The 20,569-nt window shown below is 39.6% G+C and overlaps 1 long non-coding RNA gene across 1 annotated transcript; it reads left to right on the top strand.

Moving 5' to 3' along the window:
• Positions 1–406: 406 nt before the first annotated feature.
• Positions 407–13,236, top strand: LOC134760966 (uncharacterized). The gene is made up of 3 exons (XR_010139088.1): positions 407–475; positions 10,258–10,315; positions 11,666–13,236. It is a non-coding gene; the product is annotated as an uncharacterized LOC134760966 (long non-coding RNA).
• Positions 13,237–20,569: the final 7,333 nt, after the last annotated feature.

Below are 20,569 nucleotides of genomic sequence, written 5' to 3'. Positions count from 1 at the left end.
AAAGTGTGTTTCGGAGAAGCAATAGGAAGAATAAGAGTGTGAATGCCAGATCAGCCAGATTTCAATCCCTTCAGTTCTTAGTCCCATGACCTTAGGCAAATTACTTAACCTTTGTGTGCCTACATTTTCTCATCTGGGCAATGGGGACAACAGTAGTTCCAGCTCATGATGCTCTTTGCAGATGTAATAAGATAATGCATGGACACAGGCATTATTGCACAAGGGATCCAGTTGGAGTTAGTCTTCTTTGTATTAATTACAGCTGGAGCCCTCTCATGCTCTTGTTGGTTCAGAAGGACGTTTGAGAACACAGGACTGATTCACCAGTTGATGCCTGGCTGTTTATCCCTCAGGATCATTGATGGACGTGATCTGATGCCCCTGCTTGAAGGAAAAAACCAATGCTCTGATCATAAGTTTCTCTTCCATTACTGCAATGCCTACTTAAACATCGTACACTGTTGCCCTTGGAACAGTGAGTAAACAGACCTTTCTATGCTTCTCATGCTTCATGCAACCTATGCCATGGGAATACATGAAAATAAAAGGTAGCTCTGCTTGGTAGAGGCCAACAGGTGCCTCAGTGTGTGACCACAATTTGCTTTGTCCTGTTCTCCCTCTTCCTCCTCTCTTCTCCTTCTTGTTCAGGTATGATGATGTCAGGTGTGCTGTGTCATTCATCCACCTGAACACCACCCACAGCTCCTCTTTCCCAGCAGAGGAAGTCCCAAGTTCTCAACAGGGCGCTGTGGCTTGTCCTTTATTGCATGCACAGCTGCCCAGCTTCACTACCTGGCAGTCCTCTCACACTGAGGCCAGCAGCCCTTGTGCTCTGTGCATTTCTGTGCTTATACTTGCAGGTTCTTCTCCTAGAAGGTCTTCTTACCGCTTCCTTCTTGGAGGGTCCTACTCAATGCTCCCCAGTCCCCGCTGAAATGCCTCCTCTGCCTGCCCTCAAAGTATTTCCCTCACTCTTTTAGCACGGCACTAAAAGCTTGAGAATGAATGTGTATATGGCATTTAAATGTTTACCTGACTTACATTCTCAGCCTAAAGATGATGGGTCATGACTCACTGAATCTGTATTTTGTGCATCATGCATATTTTCTGTATTTAGATATTTAAAACAAAGTTAAAATGTTCTTCAGTGCTGTCACAGTTCTTGAACTGGGAGTTTCTTTAACCGTGCAATTAAACAGGATCTCATGTTGCTTTTCTAATACTCATTTTATAGCGGCTTTTGCAATTAGCAAACAGGAACAAATGGTTTATAATCTTAGGTGTGGTTATTCATTTCAGTCCTTTCTTTCATATTTTTAAAACTTAGAATTCCAGTAATATTCCTATCACTAAGATACCTGACAGTCAATGGAAAGTGGTGAGCAATTTACACAACTATTGTATGTTCTAGAGGTACCCGTTGAGGTTGGTCTTTCAGTTCCTTCTTTGGAGGTAAAATAAAATTCCCCTTTTCTCTAAGGGGCTTTGGAGCGCTGCTTCTCGAACCTAGGACTGCCACCCGATGGGGAGGGAATGTAATAACATCTTAGCAGCTAACTTCTTAAACTCAGGGTGATTCCATTCCATTTTCCAACAAACCTTTGTCTCTTCCTCAATCACTTAACCAATTTACCCAAGACTAATTTAAAAAACAACCTCTCTTTTATTTATACAACCTTTTTATGAAGTTACACCCCTTCTATTAGGCAGAGAAATCACACCAGTTTTATGCTTCAGAGTTTCTCTTTTAAGTCTGGGCAGTTTCCTCATGATATGTTCTAGAAGACGAAAAACAACAGAAACATGGGCTTGCGATTTTACTTCTGGAAGCATTTTATTCACATATCTCATCCATGTGGACAGAATTCCTAGTTTCCATAAGCACACTGCTTCTTTTTTTAGATCAGTTTATAGCATCGACTTCTGAGCTTTGTAATAAATGAGAGCTCAAGGACTCTTAATTTCTTTTTATATGGAGCCTGCAAGGAATGTGAAGAGCAAAGTTTCTGTGACTACTGCATGTTCAAATAAGTCTGTATCATGTCCTGAACCTTGCAAAATTGTATTTTAATAGAGCCAAATCCCCAGTTAGAAAAGCCGGAAGGAACATATTGGATCAGAGGCTGGAGAAACACATTATGTGGAGGAGTAAAGAGAAAGGGGACAGGAAGAGACAGAAAATAGGAGTGAGAAAAACAAGACCCAGTTTCTGACACGCAACTGGCCCCAGGATAAAATTTGCTTCTTACACACAAGTAACATTTCTTCTGAATGCCATTCCTTCAACTCTACTGCCTTGAACCGGTAACAAAAGAAAAAAAAAAAGGAGAAATAAAAATATCTCTGCTGGGCACGGTGGCTCACGCCTGTAATCCCAGCACTTTGCGAGGCCCGAGGCGGGCGGACCACGAGGTCAGGAGAGTTTGAGACCATCCTGGCTAACACGGTGAAACCCCGTCTCTGCTAAAAATACAAAAAATTAGCTGGGCATGGTGGCCTGCACCTGTACTCCCAGCTACTCGGGAGGCTGAGGCAGGAGAATGCGGTGAAACCGGGAGGCGGAGCTTGCAGTGAGGCGAGATAGAGCCACTGCACTCCAGCCTGGGCGACAGAGCGACACTCCGTCTCAAAAAAAAACAAACAAACAAACAAAAAACTGTCTCAAGGCTAGAATCAATCATCAAGATAAAGAACCTCAAGAAAACCTGTTTATGAGGTTTTCTTGATGTTTATGAATCTTTTATGATGTATTTTTTTTCAGATGCTATTTGAAACTTGTAAACATGTTTGCTGCCTTGGGTTTCACGTATGGCTTCATGTTTAGTCATTTTGTATTTTATCTATTCATTTTTCTCTAGAAATATGTATTGAGCCCCTACTGTGTGGAATGTACTGTGTTTGTGCTGGCATCTGTCAGGAAGCAAAACAGACAAAGTTCTCTACTGAGGAGTAGCTTACATTTTAGGGAATGAGGCACTGCTAGTTGTGCAATGTGCTGGGAATACAGGGATGCGTAAGGAAAATGTGACTCTCATTCATATGGAGCTTTCTGTCACCTGGGGAAGACAGATGTTAAACTAGTACTAGTTGAGTGAGTCTCCACAGGTCATCTCAGAAAGACTTTGGTAAGAGCTTGTCAATAATCACTAGCCTGTGGAACATATTTCATAAATCTTAGGGATAAGAGGGGTTGTCACCTGACCTCAGAATACTTTATTAGAAAAGAAAAAGAAATGTAGGATTAGGGTTTAGTAGCAAGCAGTGGTATGTTGGAGTCAGCTTTTGATTTTTCAGGAATCTTGCCAGCTGCTTGTTAAACCATTGCCTCATTTTCATTTGGCTCTGTTGAGGGTGTTTACAATATGGCCATTGGCAAACACAACAAATCCAGGCTGGCTTCCTCTCTCAGAGCCTTAGATTAACAACAGTTTGTTGGTATCAGTAGAACTGACTGCAAATATTTTTAAGATGCAGTTACTATTTATCTTGATTACTTGGAAGACTAAATGTTATTCCAAACTCACGAAATACTGATTTTTAAAAATTCTAGAGCTAGGAAGTAATTTCCATCCTTTAAAAACATGAATCTCTTTTAAGTTTTATATATAATATCTTCTCTATAATTCAGTTTTCTCAGCAAATTAAATGACAATTTAATTATGATCTGATATCATTATTCCTATTACATTTTAAAAGCTCTCATGGAAAGCATGATTATAACATGGATAACTTTTCTCACACCAAATGGGAATTTTGAGTTAAAATTTACAATTCAATGGGTATGAAAAATTTTGACTTTAACATTTGATATTATGCATTAATGTTATTAAAATTAAACACAATGTCAACTTGATTTTATAGATGGAATTTATCTTAGAGGGTAGATGGATACTTGGCTCGAGGATTTTCAAGCTGGTGACTGCAGTCTGTGAGATAAATACTCACATTAATGGAGAGTCCCCAAACCAGCTGGTCATACTAAAATCCATGGGAAAGCTGTAGGTATATTCTATAATGCAGTGCAACATAGTACACAATTAATAGCTTAAAGCATTTTGTACAGACATATATGAAACCTTAGTATCATGTAGAAATCATTTAATCAGTATCATGTAGAAATCATTTAGTCAGGAAATGGGATCTCTATGAAGCTATCAAAATTAATGCAAAGGAACAAGGCACTGATACCATCCTTTCTCTGGGAAAAGGATGTAGACATCCTCACACTGAACGAGCAGAGTCTCATAAATCTTGCTCCATTTTCAATTCAAGTTTGTTGGCACCTTTTGTTTCCCTTTGATAAAAAAAAGTTTTATTTTAAAAATGACAACATGAGGAACATTTGAATGATTCTTTTTTAGCTATTGTGAAATATATAATCAATTAATGTTAACTGGCGATAGATTATTTCAATTTCCCTGATTTGATTATATGAGTGTTTCAAATGATCACAGGTACCTTGAAAATATATACATCAAATATACATCAATAAAAAATAAGTAAATAAAATTATTACAAACAGCAATATGATAATGAAATTTATTCTGAAGGAATGTGTTGTTATCCAACTTTCTGAAGAACACCTTTCTTTCAAAATAGGAGCTCAGTAATGGTTTAAAATGAAAACCAATGTTTCTATGGTAATGCAAAAAAATGCTTTCATTACTCACTATCCAACATTTTCATTTAGCTAAAAATTAATTTTGCCTCTAAAATATACCTAATAAAATAGAGGAGATTTTCATAACAGCCACATATGAGTTAACAGCATCAGAATGCCAGCACTTGGCTTTTGCTTTCATTAGTAATTTTGGTGAGTACTTGCCAGATGTCCTTCCTCATCTGATCCTCAGAATTAGGATCTAAAGTGTCAGAAATAAAATATTGACAGCTGAAACCGACCTAATGTGAAATGGAGCATTGCCAAATTTAAGTTCACCAAATACTATCCAGTGTTTCAGCTTACCTTATAAAAGGACATATTCTCATCCTACTCTGTAACTGCAGCAATTAAGAAAAAGCATATATATGTAAATCATTTCAAGGTTATCTTTCAAGTCTTAGGGTTTACCCCTCAAATGCTGCATTGCCACAAGGTTTTAATAGTTCAGGCATGTAGCCATTATTTCACTCATGTGCCTATGAAGCCCAGTAACAAGGTGCAACATTTGTACTTATAATTGTAGCAGCACAGGATTATGATGTCCTGGGATGAACAGAATTTTCTTTGGAGACCTAGGAGAAGTAGTAGCTTAAGAAGTTAGAAGAGTTTCCTTAGACTTCTAATATTTTTATTGAATTTATTGCATATTGTTATTATCCAGACACATCAGTAACAGGCTTAACTTCCCCAAACATTCATTTACTTTAGTGGTAAAAGAACACACAGGAATAGATTTTGTGTTTTTCAACATAGTCTATTAAACTTATATTCTTTTATGGAACTTCGTATTACCTGATAGTATGAGACAGTATATGACATACACTCACTTTTCCTCCAAAGTTGTAATCTGTTTAATCGAACATTACACTAATACTGTGGAAGAAAAAGTCCTGGTCATTGCTTTTGATAATTTGCTACACTGCAAACTTACCTCCTTATAGAGACAAAGTAAATCAAAATTGAATTTCTTTCTTGAATTCCAATGAATAATTAAATAAATAAATAAGTAAATCCCACCAAAAAACATTGTGTGTCTGAAAGCTCAAACGCCCTTTTCCGTCTAAGCTCGGCACCCAGCTAATTCTGATTTTTTTTGCAAGAGGTCACTTCTGATCTTTTCCCCTTGCATTCTCTTTTCTGCTGTTTCATTGACTTTCTGCAGTATTTTTCATATCTCTTTTCTCTGACTTCAACATAGGGAATCTCTCAGTTATCCCAGAATGTCTGTTTATGTTTCTAACCCACTGCCAGATTTGCTTTTATATGCTGTCAGACCTGGTGTTTTCTACATAGACATTTTAGTTCTAACCACGACATGGAATATTCAGCAGCTTTTTGCATCTTCCTTACTTTTGTATCTTCTATACAAAAATGTTTTGTAGGTAGTTATAGACATTTCCCTTTGTTAACTTCATACTCTCGAAATTTCTCATCTCTTTTATTGATCATTGTGCATCTCTTGGAGACATGCTTGACAAGTACGTTGATGTTTGTTGCATATTTACTGTCTGCCGGGCACTTTGTCAATGACTTTGCGTTTGATATCTCATTTAATCCCCTGAATTAAAAGAGATAATGATTGTGTTAGTTTCACATTTGGTTTTAATAGAAAACAAACAAAAAATAATAGTTTACATTAGAGAGAAGTTCATGTCTCCATCTCACAGGAGAAGTCTAGGGGTGAATGGTCCACAAAGTCTCTTAGAATCACCTAAGTAGCTTCTCCACCTCCTGTAGAATGTGGCAGTTTCATCTTCATGGTGAATGATGGTTGTCTCTACGCTAAGTGCATACAGTGGTGGGGTGGATGGGAAAGATGGGAAGAAAAAAGGCCACGGGTACTACTTTCCAAGGAAGATAGTCAGACTCTTCTCAGAGGCCAGAAGTTGGTCACCTGTTCACATCTAGCTTCACAGGTTGCTGCAAAGGACAGTTTTGTTATGGGTGTCTATGTACCCAGAGGAACACTCAATGACTGTGGGAGGCTGGGGGAATAGCTAGCTGTCTGTCCCCCCAGTGTAAAACCCTGTCTCTAGAAAAAATACCAAAACTAGCCAGGTGTGATGGCAGGTGCCTGTAATCCTAGCTTCTCAGGAAGCTGTAACAGGACAATTGCTTGAACTCGGGAGGCAGAGGTTGTAGTGAGCCAAGATTGCACCACTGCACTCCAGCCTGAGTGACAGAGCAAAACTCCATCTCAAGAAAAAAAAATCATTATTATATTTCTACCATTACATACATGGTAAAAGTTAAGCAAATTGATTAGTGAGGTATACATACGCATCACTTTACGAGGTCAGCATCCTTGCAGGAAAAGCAAAATTGCAATCTACATATCAATGTTACTAAGCAGGACTTTTTTTTCCAAAAAAGAAGCTCAGTTCTCAGATTTTTCTGAAGGCACACAATGAAGAATGGAGGGGAAAAAGCACACACAAAACAAGTATTTGGCTTATTGAAGGAATCTGATTGCATCCAGGGAAATGTTTACTTAGAATATGTTAATGCAAAGTTAAAATAAAATTTTCCTTGGGAATTAAAAATGCTGTGCACTAATACATGCTTTCTAATGTGATTCAATACAACAATGTGGGGAATGTTTACTATGTTTCCAGCTTGATGTCAAGCAATGGGGAATACAAGTTCCAGTTCTGCAAAGATTCATCAACTTTCTTAGCTCAAGAGAGAGGCTGAGAAATGCAGAGAGGAATAGGACATAAAATAGCTCTGACCTCCGTGATCTGAGAGTGGAAAAGGCCTGATTATTAACCATCAGGCACACTTCCTAATGCCTTTTTAGGGCCTACAAAAATATTTTAGTTTCTTTTATAATCAGAAGAAAAGAAAATGAACATTGGGGATTGGAGATCATGTTGGCATTTGCAGCAACATTGTCATAAAATGTTATGTTAATATGTTTTATGTTTTTATATAATATATTTTGATATTAAAATATATTAATATATTTTGCCTTCGTGACCCACGAATGTCTTACTGGGCCTGGGGATAGGACCCTATCTTGGTGAAGGAGCTGATTTGCTCTACAGACACCTGGGGCAGAAATTTGGTTTAAGAAATATTGTTCTGTCTTCAGTTTTCTTTCAATCAGATTCCTTAGGAAGACCAAGCCAGTGTCAGAACAAACCCCTGAAGCAGTAAGAAGCTGGAGTGACAAGAGCATACTATGGGTACTAGGATCAGCTCTTGATTGACTGAACAAATTTAATAAAATGTCAAAACATGTCCATAAAGATGCTTCTGGTGAGTGCATTTCCATAGGGAGCTAATATGCTCAGGAAGAAAGGTGTTGATTCTACGGAGACTTTTAAAAGCTAAAGCCTTGTTGCCTTCTCTTTAGTGCCCAGAGAATGTGGTGTGTGATGCGAATGCTCAAAACCTCTTAAATCATAGCTGTCTAACCTCTATGGAACTCATCTCTATCCCAGGCTTCATGGACAAAGATTCTCCACTTGGCCAAATGTTAGCCAAGCTCCTGAACCTTTTCCCAGGCCCATCTGTGCATTTCCTTGTAAAATCCAATTTTAGCAAGAAGCCTGTTAGAAAAACATGATCATCTCTCTGTATAAATAATTTAATTTGAAACCTTGTATTCTCAAATACTCAGTGAAGCAAATTTTATATTCCAAACCTCGATATAAAAGTGATTGTGTTTGCTTACAAACACGTTCCTCAGCCTCCTCCACCCTCCAGGGGATGTGTGGTCACCTGGTCAGCCTTCTTCTAGAATCCTGTTAGGTCAATTTAGCTGGAATCCTGCTGGACTTTGGTGTTTCCTCTTAGCAGTTTTCCATCCACTGATGGGCATCCTGCTCCCTGGCTATGAATCCCCGCTTTCCCATGATGTATTAAGAGCTGAGGCCAATCTCTCTTGCCCCACTGCAAGTCCCCATTGCTGCAGCTGTCATGATGGTCCTGAATGAAGTCTTCCTTACTGTGTTTTAATAACTAGCACTGAATATTTTTTTTCTTTAACATCATCCATGAGAACTTGAAACCTGCTGGGACAGCATAACTCTGTGGGGTCTTTAGAGATCAGCTTTGTGAGGCCCTGAGCATTCTTGGTTTTCTGACACCGTGAACCTGTTTAATGTTGCGAGATCACTTGAGCCAATGTTACTTAATATCATCTCTTTGTGACTTTGACTAAGGTAATTGTAATGTACCAATATTTTACTTTGTCAAGTATTATTTTAATGGAAGCCTTCCCAATGAAGGAAACAACAGCTTTCCTGGTTAGAATGCAAGCAGCTTAAAAACTACCCAAGTCTTTCTGGAAAGGAAACATTCCCATGTAACTATTTTTCAGTTTTCTAAGAACTTCAAGGACCTTTCATATAGAAGACAATCAAATTCAGGGGTTCATTAGAAAATGGTTCTACTTATTAAGTTCAAATGGTCTAAATGATTTTTCAGTAAGTTTATCTTTTTTTTTTTTTTTTTTTTTTTGACAGAGTCTCACTCTGTTACCCAGGCTGCAGTGCTATGGTGTGATCTCGGTTCACTACAACCTCCACCTCTCTGATTCAAGAGATTCTCCCATCTCCACCTCCTGAGTAGCTGGGACTACAGGTGTGCACCACGACACCATGCACACTTTTGTATTTTCAGTAGAGATAGGGTTTCATCATGTTGGCCAGGCTGGTCTCAAACTCCTGACCTCAGGTGATCTGCATGACTCAGTCACCCAAAGTGCTGGGATTACAGACATGAGCCATGGAACCTGGCCATGATAAGTTTATCTCACCTGGCAAATGCATCACGTCTTCAAAGTAGCAAATTGTACAAATTCTTATATATACTTTACATAGTAAGCAAACACAATCACTTTTATAGCGAGGTTTGGGATATAAAATTTGCTTCACTGAGTATATGAAAATCCAATTCATACTTCACTGAGTATATGAAAATCCAAAAATCTATGTATAAATTAAATTATTTATACATAGAGATGATCATGTTTTTCTAAAGAAAAAATTGTAAATGAACATGTTTTTATAAATATGTACTTTGAATCGCTGAAATTTATACAAATTTAACAATGTATACAAAAATAAATACATCAAAGTATCGTATTTACAAAGATACATGTATTCTCCAGTGGCAAGGCGCCAGTGATGATTACATTTTGGAATAGAAGCTATCTCATGAATCAAATGTACAGATTTATCCCAGTGAGTTCTGAGCAAGACGATATTTTCCTATTTCTCTTACAGTAATGTTGGCATCATATGAACCACTTGGGCCTGGCCATAACTTTCCTTGATAATCCACTATGGTGGGGCTCCCCAGCCCCTACACCATAGACTACTGCCAGTCTGTGGCCTGTTAGGAACCGGGCTACTAAGTGGGAAGTGAGCAGAGGGCAAGTGAGCAAAACTTCACCTGTATTTACAGCTGTTCCCAATCATTCACATTACCACCTGCACTCAGCCTCCTGTCAGATGAACAACTGCATTAGATTCTCATAGGAACATGAAACCTATTGTGACCTGCAAACATGAGGGATCTAGGTTGTGCACTCCTTATGAGAATCCAATGCCTAATGATCTGTCACGGTCTCCTATTACCCCCAGATGGGACTGACTAGATGCAGGAAAACTAGCTCAGGGCTGCCACCGATTCTACATTATGGTAAGTTCTATATTTATTTTATTATATATTAGAATATAGTTACAAATGTAACTTGCTGGAATTAACCTCAAACCATCCCTCATCCCCACCACCCCTGGTTCACGGAAAAATTGTCTTCCATGAAACCAGTCCCTGTTGTCAAAAAGTGTGGGGACTGCTAGTCTATGGGTACTCTCTGCTTGTTGCCACTGAAAATCCAGATAAGAGATCAGAGGAAGAGGCCCTAATGAATAAATTGTGATATATTACTCCATTCTCATTCTGCTAATAAAGACATACTTGAGACTGGGAAATGTATAAGGAAAGAGGTTTAATTGATCAGTTTAGCATGGCTGCAGAGGAAACTTACAATTATGGCAGAAGGAGAAGCAAACACATCCATCTTCACATGGCAGCAGGAAGGAGAAGTGCAGTGCAAAGGTGGGGAAAAGTCCATTATAAAACCATCAGAGCTCATGAAAACTCACTCACTGTCATGAGAACAGTATGGGGGTATCTGCCCCCATGATTCAATTACCTCCCACCAGGCCCCTCCCACAACATGGGGATTATGGGAACTACAATTCAAGATGAGATTTGGGTGGGAACACATCATTCTGCCCCTGGCCCCTGCCAAGTGTCATGTCCTTTCATTTCAAAACACAATCATGCCTTCCCAAAAGTCCTCCAAAGTCTTAACTAATTCCAGCATTAATTCAGAACTCCAAGTCCAAAGCCTCATATCAAACAAGACAAGGTCCTTCTGCCTATGAGCCTGTAATATCAAAAGCAACTTAGTTACTTTCTACATAAAATGGGGATACAGGCATTGGATAAATACACCCATTTCAAATGGGAGAAATTAGCCAAAATAAAGAGGCTACAGACTCCATGCAAGTCCAAAATTCAGTAGGGCAGTAATTAAATCTTAAAATTCCAAAATAATCTCCTTTGACTCCATGTCTCATGTGTAGGTCACACCAATGCAACATACGGGCTCCCATAATATTAAGCAGCTCCACCCTTGTGACTTTGCAGGGTACAGCCTCTCTCTTGGCTGCTTTCATACACTGGTGTGGAATGTCTGTGGCTTTTCCAGGTGCATGGTGCAAGCTGCTAGTGGATGTACCATTCTGAGGTCTGGAGGGTGGTTGCCTCTTTTCTCAGCTCTACTAGACAGTGTTCCAATGGGGACTCTGTTTTGGGGCTCCCACCCCACATTTCCCTTATGCACTGCCCTAGCAGAGGTTCTCCATGAGGGCTCTACTGCTGCATCACACCTATGCCTGGATATCCAGGGCTTTTCATACATCTTCTGAAATCTAGGTGGAGGTTCTAAAACCTCAATTCTTGTATTTTATTCACCTGCAGGACTGACACCACATGGAAGCTGCCAAGGTTTGAGACTCACACCCTCTGAAGCCATGGCCCAAGCTGTACTTTTGCTCTCTTTTACCACAGTTGGAATAGCTGGGAAACAGAGCACCAAGTCCAGAGGCAGCACAAAGCAGTGGGAAAAGCATTTTTTTCCTCCTATGCCTCCAGACCTGTGATGGGAAGACTAACATCAAGGTTGCTGAGATGCCCTGGAGACATTTTCACCATTGGCTCCTTTATTCTCCATTGGCTCCATTAATTTTGCAAATTTCATCAGTGAGTTTGAATTTCTTCCCAGAAAATTGTTTTCTTTCTTTTCTACTGCATCATCAACCTTCAAATTTTCTAAACTTTTATGCTCTGTTACTTCTCAAATACGTTGCTGCTTAGAAATTTCTTTGCCAGATACCCTTAAATTTTCTCTCTTAATTTCAAAGTTCCAAAGTTTTCTAGGGCAGGGGCAGAAAGCTACCAGTCTCCTTGATGAAGTACAGCAAGAGTCACCATTGGTCAAGTTCCCAACAAGTTCTTTATCTCCATCAGAGACCACCTCAGCCTGAACATTATTGTCCATATTACTATCTGCATTTTGGTCAAAGCCATTCAGCAAGTCTCTAGGAGACTCTAAACTTTCTCACATCTTCCTGTATTCTGAAACCTCCAAGTCTCTAGGCAGTTCCAAAGTTTTCCACATCTTGTTTTCTTAGCCCTCCAAGTCTCTAGGAAGTTCCAAACTATTCCACATTTTTCTGACTTCTTCTGAGCCCTGCAAACTGTTCCAACCTCTGCTTGTTACTCAGTTCCAAAGTCACTTCCATATTTTTGGGTACCTTTAGAGCAGCACCCCACTACCAGCTACGAATTTATTGTATTAGTCTGTTCTCATGCTGGTAACAAAGACGTACCCAAGACAGGGTAATTTATAAAGGAAAGAAATTTAATAGACTCACAGTTCCTTAAGGATGGGGAGGCTTCAGGAATCTTACAATCATGGCAGAATGGGAAATAAACATGTCCTTCACATGGCAGCAACAAGGAGAAGTACAGAGCAAAGATGGGGCAAAGCACCTTATAAAAACATCAGATCTTGTGAGAACTCACTGTGATTTGAACAATGTGGAGATAAACACTCTCATAATTCAATTATTCCCACTGGGACCCTTTCATGACATGTGGGAATTATGGGGACTACAATTCAAGATGAGATTTGGATGAGGACACAGCAAAAACATATCACCATAAGAGGGCATAAGACAGCCTGGATCCCTGTGTCACCACCGGGAGCAGCTCCAGAGAGTTGCCTGTTCAACAGGTGACTGTAACCTGAACAAGAACTAAACAGTTTTTAAATATGAGGCACTGAGATTTGGAGGTTGTTAAGTATAACATCAGCAGGAGATAATTACCTTGACTAATACAAGAGGTCAGCCATACTAGATAAACCTAACATTTTATGACAGTTCTTTGGATTTCCAAAAGATGCTTTGATTTACTGGTACTGCTTTAAATGGAAGTCATGTGCATTAATTCTTTAAAGGCTATCAGCTATGTAAAACTGAGAATCGAATAAAATTAAAGATAAAAATATACTGGAGTCTACCATCAATTGACCATGGCCCAGAATTGATTATAAGTGATTCTGCTATTCTAGTATAAATGAGTGGAAAGGCAGAGTTGATTAATTTCCACAACAAATGTAATTATTACTTAAATGTTGAGGTTCTTTTTGAAACATTGCATTTTGCTTCACTGGATTCTATGAGAATAATAGATTTCAAAATATATTACACTTATTGAGGAATGATGTTATTTTTAGTGGCAGTTGAAACTTTAGAATTTTTCAATGAATATATATATTACATATTTTATTGTATTATAAATACATACTTTTTTTAAGATGGAGTTTCACTCTTGACACCCAGGCTGGAGTCCTATGGCACAATCTTGGCTCACCGCAACCTCCTCCTCTTGAGTTCAAGTGATTCTCTTGCCTCAGCCTCCCGAGTAGCTGGGTTTACAGGCACCTGCCACCATGCCCAGCTATTTTTTTTTTTTTTTTGTATTTTTAGTACAGACAGGGTTTCACCATGTCGGCCAGGCTGGTCTTGAACTTCTGACCTCAGGTGATCTCCCCACCTCGGCCTCCCAAAGTGCTGCGATTACAGGCATGAGGCACTGCACCCAGCCGCAGTGGATATATTTTTTATAATGTATTCTTGAATTCCCTATAAACTTTGTCACTTTGAAATACTTTTTAAAATACTGCCCATGCCTACATAGTACTTCAGTAAATGCGATAGTTTAGTTTTGTTAATGAGATCTTGGTCTTAGGAAAAGATTAAACAATGACATAATATTGTAAGCCAAGCTATTTCTGCAATCTTTGAAATAATACCATTGAACTCGTGTTTAATATTTCCAATTAATTTATGTGATTCTTGCATTTCCTCTCAAAGTCAGATGGTTAACTATGTCATCAATGCAAAGTGTAGGCTCTGTGTTAAAATCTGAAGGCATTCTGCAGCAAGGTTTGAACATACTCTTGTCTAGTGCCTGAGGCTAATATGTGTGAAAGTCACAAGTACTGTAGGAAGAAGCTGGAAAAAGTCAAAGCTTGAAATAATTCAGGAAAGGGCACTGGTGGCATTTTATTAGACAAGGGCAATGCATCTGGTCTGTAACTGCTAAGAGACAGCCAGATCAGACAGTCCATCCATTAGAGCTTGCATCAGGGAGAGCTGTTCACATTGTTGCATCAGGGGCAGAGACAAAGCAAGCTCTGTAGCACATCCCATTGCACTGAAGGGGAGTAGAGGGCAGGGTCTTGGGGCCACATGCAGGTGTTACAGGTGGGGATGTGGGATGGTGTTACATGGATCCCAGACATGATTCTAAGTGCTTTAATATATACATCTATTTAATCTTCACTGCACATCTGTCAGATGGCTGTTATTATTGTCCTGTTACATATGAGGACCCAGGCAAAAAAGTACATAAATTGCTTTATGCTTTGATTTATGGAATGATCTTTTGGTTAATATCAAAGGAAAGGGATAGATTCATGACCTTCATATATGACTGTGAATGCTGTGTATTGCACAACTCCAGAGACAGCATTAACATAATCCACAGTGGGAAGAACATTTTCTAAATCTGTGCAGTGCACAACCTGTGCCACCATATGTATCAATATCCATTAGATAATCATGTTACAAAAATAGATGCGTATGTAAGTTGGACACAACTGACTACCATGATTTGTATAGCAAATGACACAGGAGTATGGTGTGTAAAACCCATGGATGAGTCTGTGAGCTAGTATATCAACATAAGACACTCTGAGTGGAAAAAGCAATCCAAGCATACTGCTCATTAAAATAGAGCTCATATTAACAAAGAGTTGATATATTGCATTGAGAAAAAATGCACAAAATTTTGTTGATTTACTTTTCTCTGGGCATTACTATGCTGTCTGCTAAAGATTTCTAGCTCACTCTGCTTCTCAGGTACATGATAGGGCTGAACTCTGGCCTTTAGTGAACAGTAAGGAGAGATGTCACACTCTATTTCAGAGCTACGTCATCTGTTGCCAGCACTTTCTTAACATCCCACACAGAAGCTTGTCTCTCAGGGTAGTCTCTGAATTAAGACGACACCAAACAGAGTTCCAGATAACTCAAGAGGAATACACAGTGTGAGCAAGAAAGAAAGCTTTGCTGCTGAAGCCACTGAAATTTGGATATTGTTCATGTAGTCTAGATACATTCATCCTGAGCAACTTAGGTTACCATCCTGCTTCTGCAAAGGAATGAGTTACGTTTTGCAAAATATTTCATTTCCCATTTTTATCCCTTAGGGAGTTTATAGCTAAGGAATGCTGGGATATTTTGGACCGTGGAATATCTGAGGCTTAAACAGACTTAGAAAGATAATTTAGACAGTGGAAAGGAAAAATGAAGATGGCTTCCAGCCAGGTAAAAACAAAACAAAGTGAAACTAATGTTGAGATTCACTGTATCTTCAAAAGTATACACATCTACTAACTTTTACAGAGTGACTATTAGGGAAGTTGATGGCACTTCCTCTGGTAACATATTAAGCCACATGAAAATTTAATGATTGTACAACTTCAAATCCCTTTGTTTTAACAAATATAGCAAGACCTGCATTTTAATGTCACTTATGTGCTTAAAATGTTTAATCCTACTTAATTGTACATTAATTGTTTGACAGTTCTTTTAAAGTAAAAAGAATACCTAGTAGGAACAATAATATTCATGTGCATGCTACTTGTTAGTGCTTTGAATACAACTAAATGGTCTTTTGACCCTTTCTTGTTTAAATGGTTTGCCTTTTTTAATCTCAATCATGCTAAGTGAATTCTGTGGTTTAAAAAATTATATAGTGCTATTATTTTTCTTTTTTTATTATACTTTAAATTTTAGTGTACATGTGCACAACATGCAGGTTAGTTATGTATGTATACACGTGCCATGTTGGTGTACTGCACCCATTAAATCATCATTTAACATTAGGTATATCTCCTAATGCTATCCCTCCCTCCCCCCACCCCACAACAGGCCATGGTGTGTGATGCTCCCCTTCCTGTGTCCATGTGTTCTCATTGTTCAAGTCCCACCTATGAGTGAGAACATACAGTGTTTGTTTTTTTTGTAGTGCTATTATTTTTCAAGACAATACTTTAAAGGGTAATTTATGTGAGGAAAAATATTTAAAATTGTATTGTATTATTCCATCACAGCAAGACAATGTTAAAGCTTTTCCAGGGCTATAATGGTTCCTTTCATGTAGAGTTCATTAAATTCAACAGTGATGACCCTTAGAAGAGAGCTACTGAGCTTAAATGAGACAAGGACTTCTGTGCCAAAATGGGAGAAGGGAATGGCAAGGCAAGAGAAAGGTGAGTAGGAGACATGGAGGCAAACCTTAGTTATCCCATGTCTGTTTATGGTGCAGTTTTCTTAAAGGTGATAAAATAGAGGGTGAGAGAACCAACATCCTATCAGTCTCAGGGTGACAATTACCCTGTAATAGTCTATCTTCAATTACCCTAGATAATGCTTGATGAATGATTCCATTCTAATGACTATTTAATCTCCAGGGCAGAGAAAAGAATCAGAATTTCATATCCTCACCCCTCACTGAATTGTATGTCTAAAATGTGCAGGGGTCTAATGTCACCTAATTACTACTTACCATGACATAAAAATACATATTTATCTGCAGAAGATCATTTTGGTGCTTCCCTGCTTCACAGAAGCTTTCTAAGAATAGGAGAAATCCCTTTTGGAGATGCAGAGATTTATTCTAGGAAATGACAATGCTCTTGAACTATCTTTCAATGGAATCTGCAATGAGTAGTGTCCCTAAAAGCTAGATGGCTTGATGTCTTTTCTAGAATTTAATTGCAATGACAAATCTAATTTTTGCTTCAGCCCAGGCAGCTATGTTAATGGGTACTCTGTGAGTGACAAAGACATTTAGCACTGCCCAACCATTTTCAAACTTTTAATAAGCAGCCTGGAGTTAGATCTGTCCACTTTCCTTCTGTTGTACATCAAGACTAACCTCAATGGCTAAGCTTCCAATCTCACTTTTTGCACTATAACCGTAGAAGTATGCATACAATGGAAGAAAAAGGATTACACTCTGTGAATTCACATTGCCCTACATCACCAACTTTGAGGATTAAGTTTCAACACAAAATAATTCAGTTTTGGGGGATCTGGCAAGATGGCCAAATAGGAACAGTTCCAGTCTGCAGCTCCCATTGAGATCAGTGCAGAACTTGGGTGATTTCTGCATTTCCAACTGAGGTACTTCGTTCATCTCACTGGGACTGGTTACACAGTGGATGCAGCCCATGGAGTGTGAGTGGAAGCAGGACGGGGTGTCACCTCTCCCAGGAAGTGCAAGGAGTTTGGGGGAAACTCCCTTTCCCAGCAACAGGAAGCCATGAGGGACTATGCTATCCAGCCCAGATTCTAAGATTTTCCCATGGTTTTTACAACCAGAAGAACATGAGAGTCCCTCATGTGCCTACATCACCAGGGCCCTTGGTTTAAAGAACAAAACTGGGTGGCTGTTTGGACACACACCAAGCTAGCTACAGGAGTTTTTTTCCATACACCAGTGGCATCTGCAACCCCAGCAAGACAGAACCATTCACTCCACTGGAAAGAGAGCTGAAACCACAGAACCAAGTGGTCTTGTTCAGCAGATCCCACTCCCACAGAGCCCAGCAAGCTAAGAACCACTGGCTTGAAATTCTTGCTACTGGGGGTGGAGTCAAGATCGCCAAATAGGAACAACTCCAGTCTACAGCTCCCAGTGTGAGTGACATAGAAGAGAGGCAATTTCTGCATTTCCCACTGAAGTACTGGGCTCATCTCACTTGGAAGTGTTGGACACAGTGGGTGCAGTGCACTGAGTGTGAGCTGAAGCACGGTAAGGCATTGCCTCCCTGGGAAGTGAAAGGGGTCAGAGAATTCCCTTTCCTAGCCAAAGAAAGCGGTGACAGAAGGCACCTGGAAAATTGGGTCACTACCACCCTAATACTGAGCATTTCCAACAGTCTTAGCACATGGCACACCAGGAGATTATATCCCACACCTGGCTTGGAGCATCCTACACCCATGGAGCCTCATTCATTGCTACCATAGCAGTCTGAGATCAAACTGCAAGGCTGCAGTGAGGCTGGGGGAAGGGGGCCCACCATTACCAATGCTTGAGTAGGTAAACAAAGCAGCTAGGAAGCTCGAACTAGGTGGAGCCCACTGCAGCTCAAGGAGACCTGCCTGCCTGTGTAAACTCCACCTCTAGGGGCAGGGCATAGCCAAACAAAAGGCAGCAGAAAACTCTGCAGACTTAAATGTCCTTGTCTGACAGCTTTGAAGAGAGTAGTGTTTCTCCCAGCACGCCGCTGGAGACCTGAGAATGGACAGACTGCCTCCTCAAGTGGGTCCCTGAACCCCAAGTAGCCTGACTGGGAGGCACCCCCCAGTAGGGGCAGACTGACACCTCACATGGCCAGGTACTCCTCGGAGACAAAACTTCCAGAGGGATGATAAGGCAGCAACACTTGCTGTTCACCAATATCTGCTGTTCTGCAGTCTCCACTGCTGATACCCAGGCAAACGGGGTCTGGAGTGAACCTCCATCAAACTCCAACAGACCTGCAGCTGAGGGTCCTGACTGTTAGAAGGAAAACTAACAAACAGAAAGAACATCCACACCAAAATCCCATCTGTACATCACCATCATCAAAGAACAAATGTAGATAAAACCACAAAGATGGGGAAAAAACAGAGCAGAAAAACTGGAAACTAAAAATCAGAGCACCTCTCCCCCTCCAAAGGAATGCAGCTCCTTACCAGCAATGGAACAAAGCTGGATGAAGAATGACTTTGATGAGTTGAGAGAAGAAGCCTTCATACAAATAACTACTCCGAGCTAAAAGAGGAAGTTTGAATCCATGGCAAAAAAGTTAAAAACATTGAAAACAAATTTGATGAACGGCTAACTAAAATAAACAATGCAGAGAAGTCCTTAAAGTATCTGATGGAGCTGAAAATCAGGGTACAAGAACTACATGATGAATGCACAAGCCTCAGTAGCCAATGTGATCAAATGGAAGAAAGGATATCAGTGATGGAAGACCAAATGAATGAAATGAACCAAGAAGAGAAGTTTAGAGAAAAAAGAATAAAAAGAAACAAAGCCTCCAAGAAATATCGGACTATGTGAAAAGACCAAATCTACATCTGATTGGTGTACTTAAAAGTGATGGGGAGAATGGAACCAAGTCGGAAAACACTCTGCAGGATATTGTCAAGGAGAATTTCCCCAACCTAGCAAGGCAGGCCAACATTCAAATTCAGGAAATACGTAGAATGCCACAAAGATACTCCTCAAGAAGAGCAACTCCAAGACACATAATTATCAGATTCACCAAAGTTGAAATGAAGGAAAAAATGTTAAGGGCAGCCAGAGAGAAAGGTCGGGTTACCCACAAAGGGAAGCCCATCAGACTAACAGCCGATCTCTCGGCAGAAACTCTACAAGCCAGAAGAGAGTGGGGGCTAATATTCAACATTTTTAAAGAAAAGAATTTTCAACCTGGAATTTCATATCCATCCAAACTAGTCTTCATAAATGAAGGACAAATAAAATCCTTTATAGACAAGCAAATGCAGAGAGATTTTGTCACCACCAGGCCTGCCCTAAAAGCGCTCCTGAAGGAAACACTAAACATGGAAAGGAACAGCTGGTACCAGCCACTGCAAAAACATGCCAAATTGTAAAGACCATCGAGGCTAGGAAGAACTGCATCAACTAATGAGCAAAATAACCAGCTAACATCATAATGACAGGACCAAATTCATACATAACCATATTAAACTTAAATGTAAATGGGCTAAATGCTCCAATTAAAAGACTCAGACTAGCAAATTGGATAAAGAGTCAAGACTCATCCGTGTGCTGTATTCAGGAAAACCATCTCACATGCAGATACACATATAGGCTCAAAATAAAGGGATGGAGGAAGATCTACCAAGCAAATGGAAAACAAAAAAAAGGCAGGGTTGCAATCCTAGTCTCTGATAAAACAGACTTTAAAACAACAAAGATCAAAAGAGACAAAGAAGGCCATTACATAATGGTAAAGTCATCATTTCAAAAAGAAGAGCTAACTATCCTAAATATATGTGCACACAACACTGGAGCACCCAGATTCATAAAACAAGTCCTTAGAGACCTACAAATAGACTTAGACTCCCACACAATAATAATGGGAGTCTTTAACACCCACAGTCAACATTAGACAGATCAGCAAGACAGAAAGTTAACAAGGATATCCAGGTACTGAACTCAGCT

This window comes from Pongo abelii, chromosome Y, assembly GCF_028885655.2.
Source record: "Pongo abelii isolate AG06213 chromosome Y, NHGRI_mPonAbe1-v2.0_pri, whole genome shotgun sequence".
NCBI lineage: Eukaryota > Metazoa > Chordata > Mammalia > Primates > Hominidae > Pongo > Pongo abelii.
Note: the sequence above shows the minus strand (reverse complement) of the source record. Positions and strands in the feature narration are given on the sequence as shown.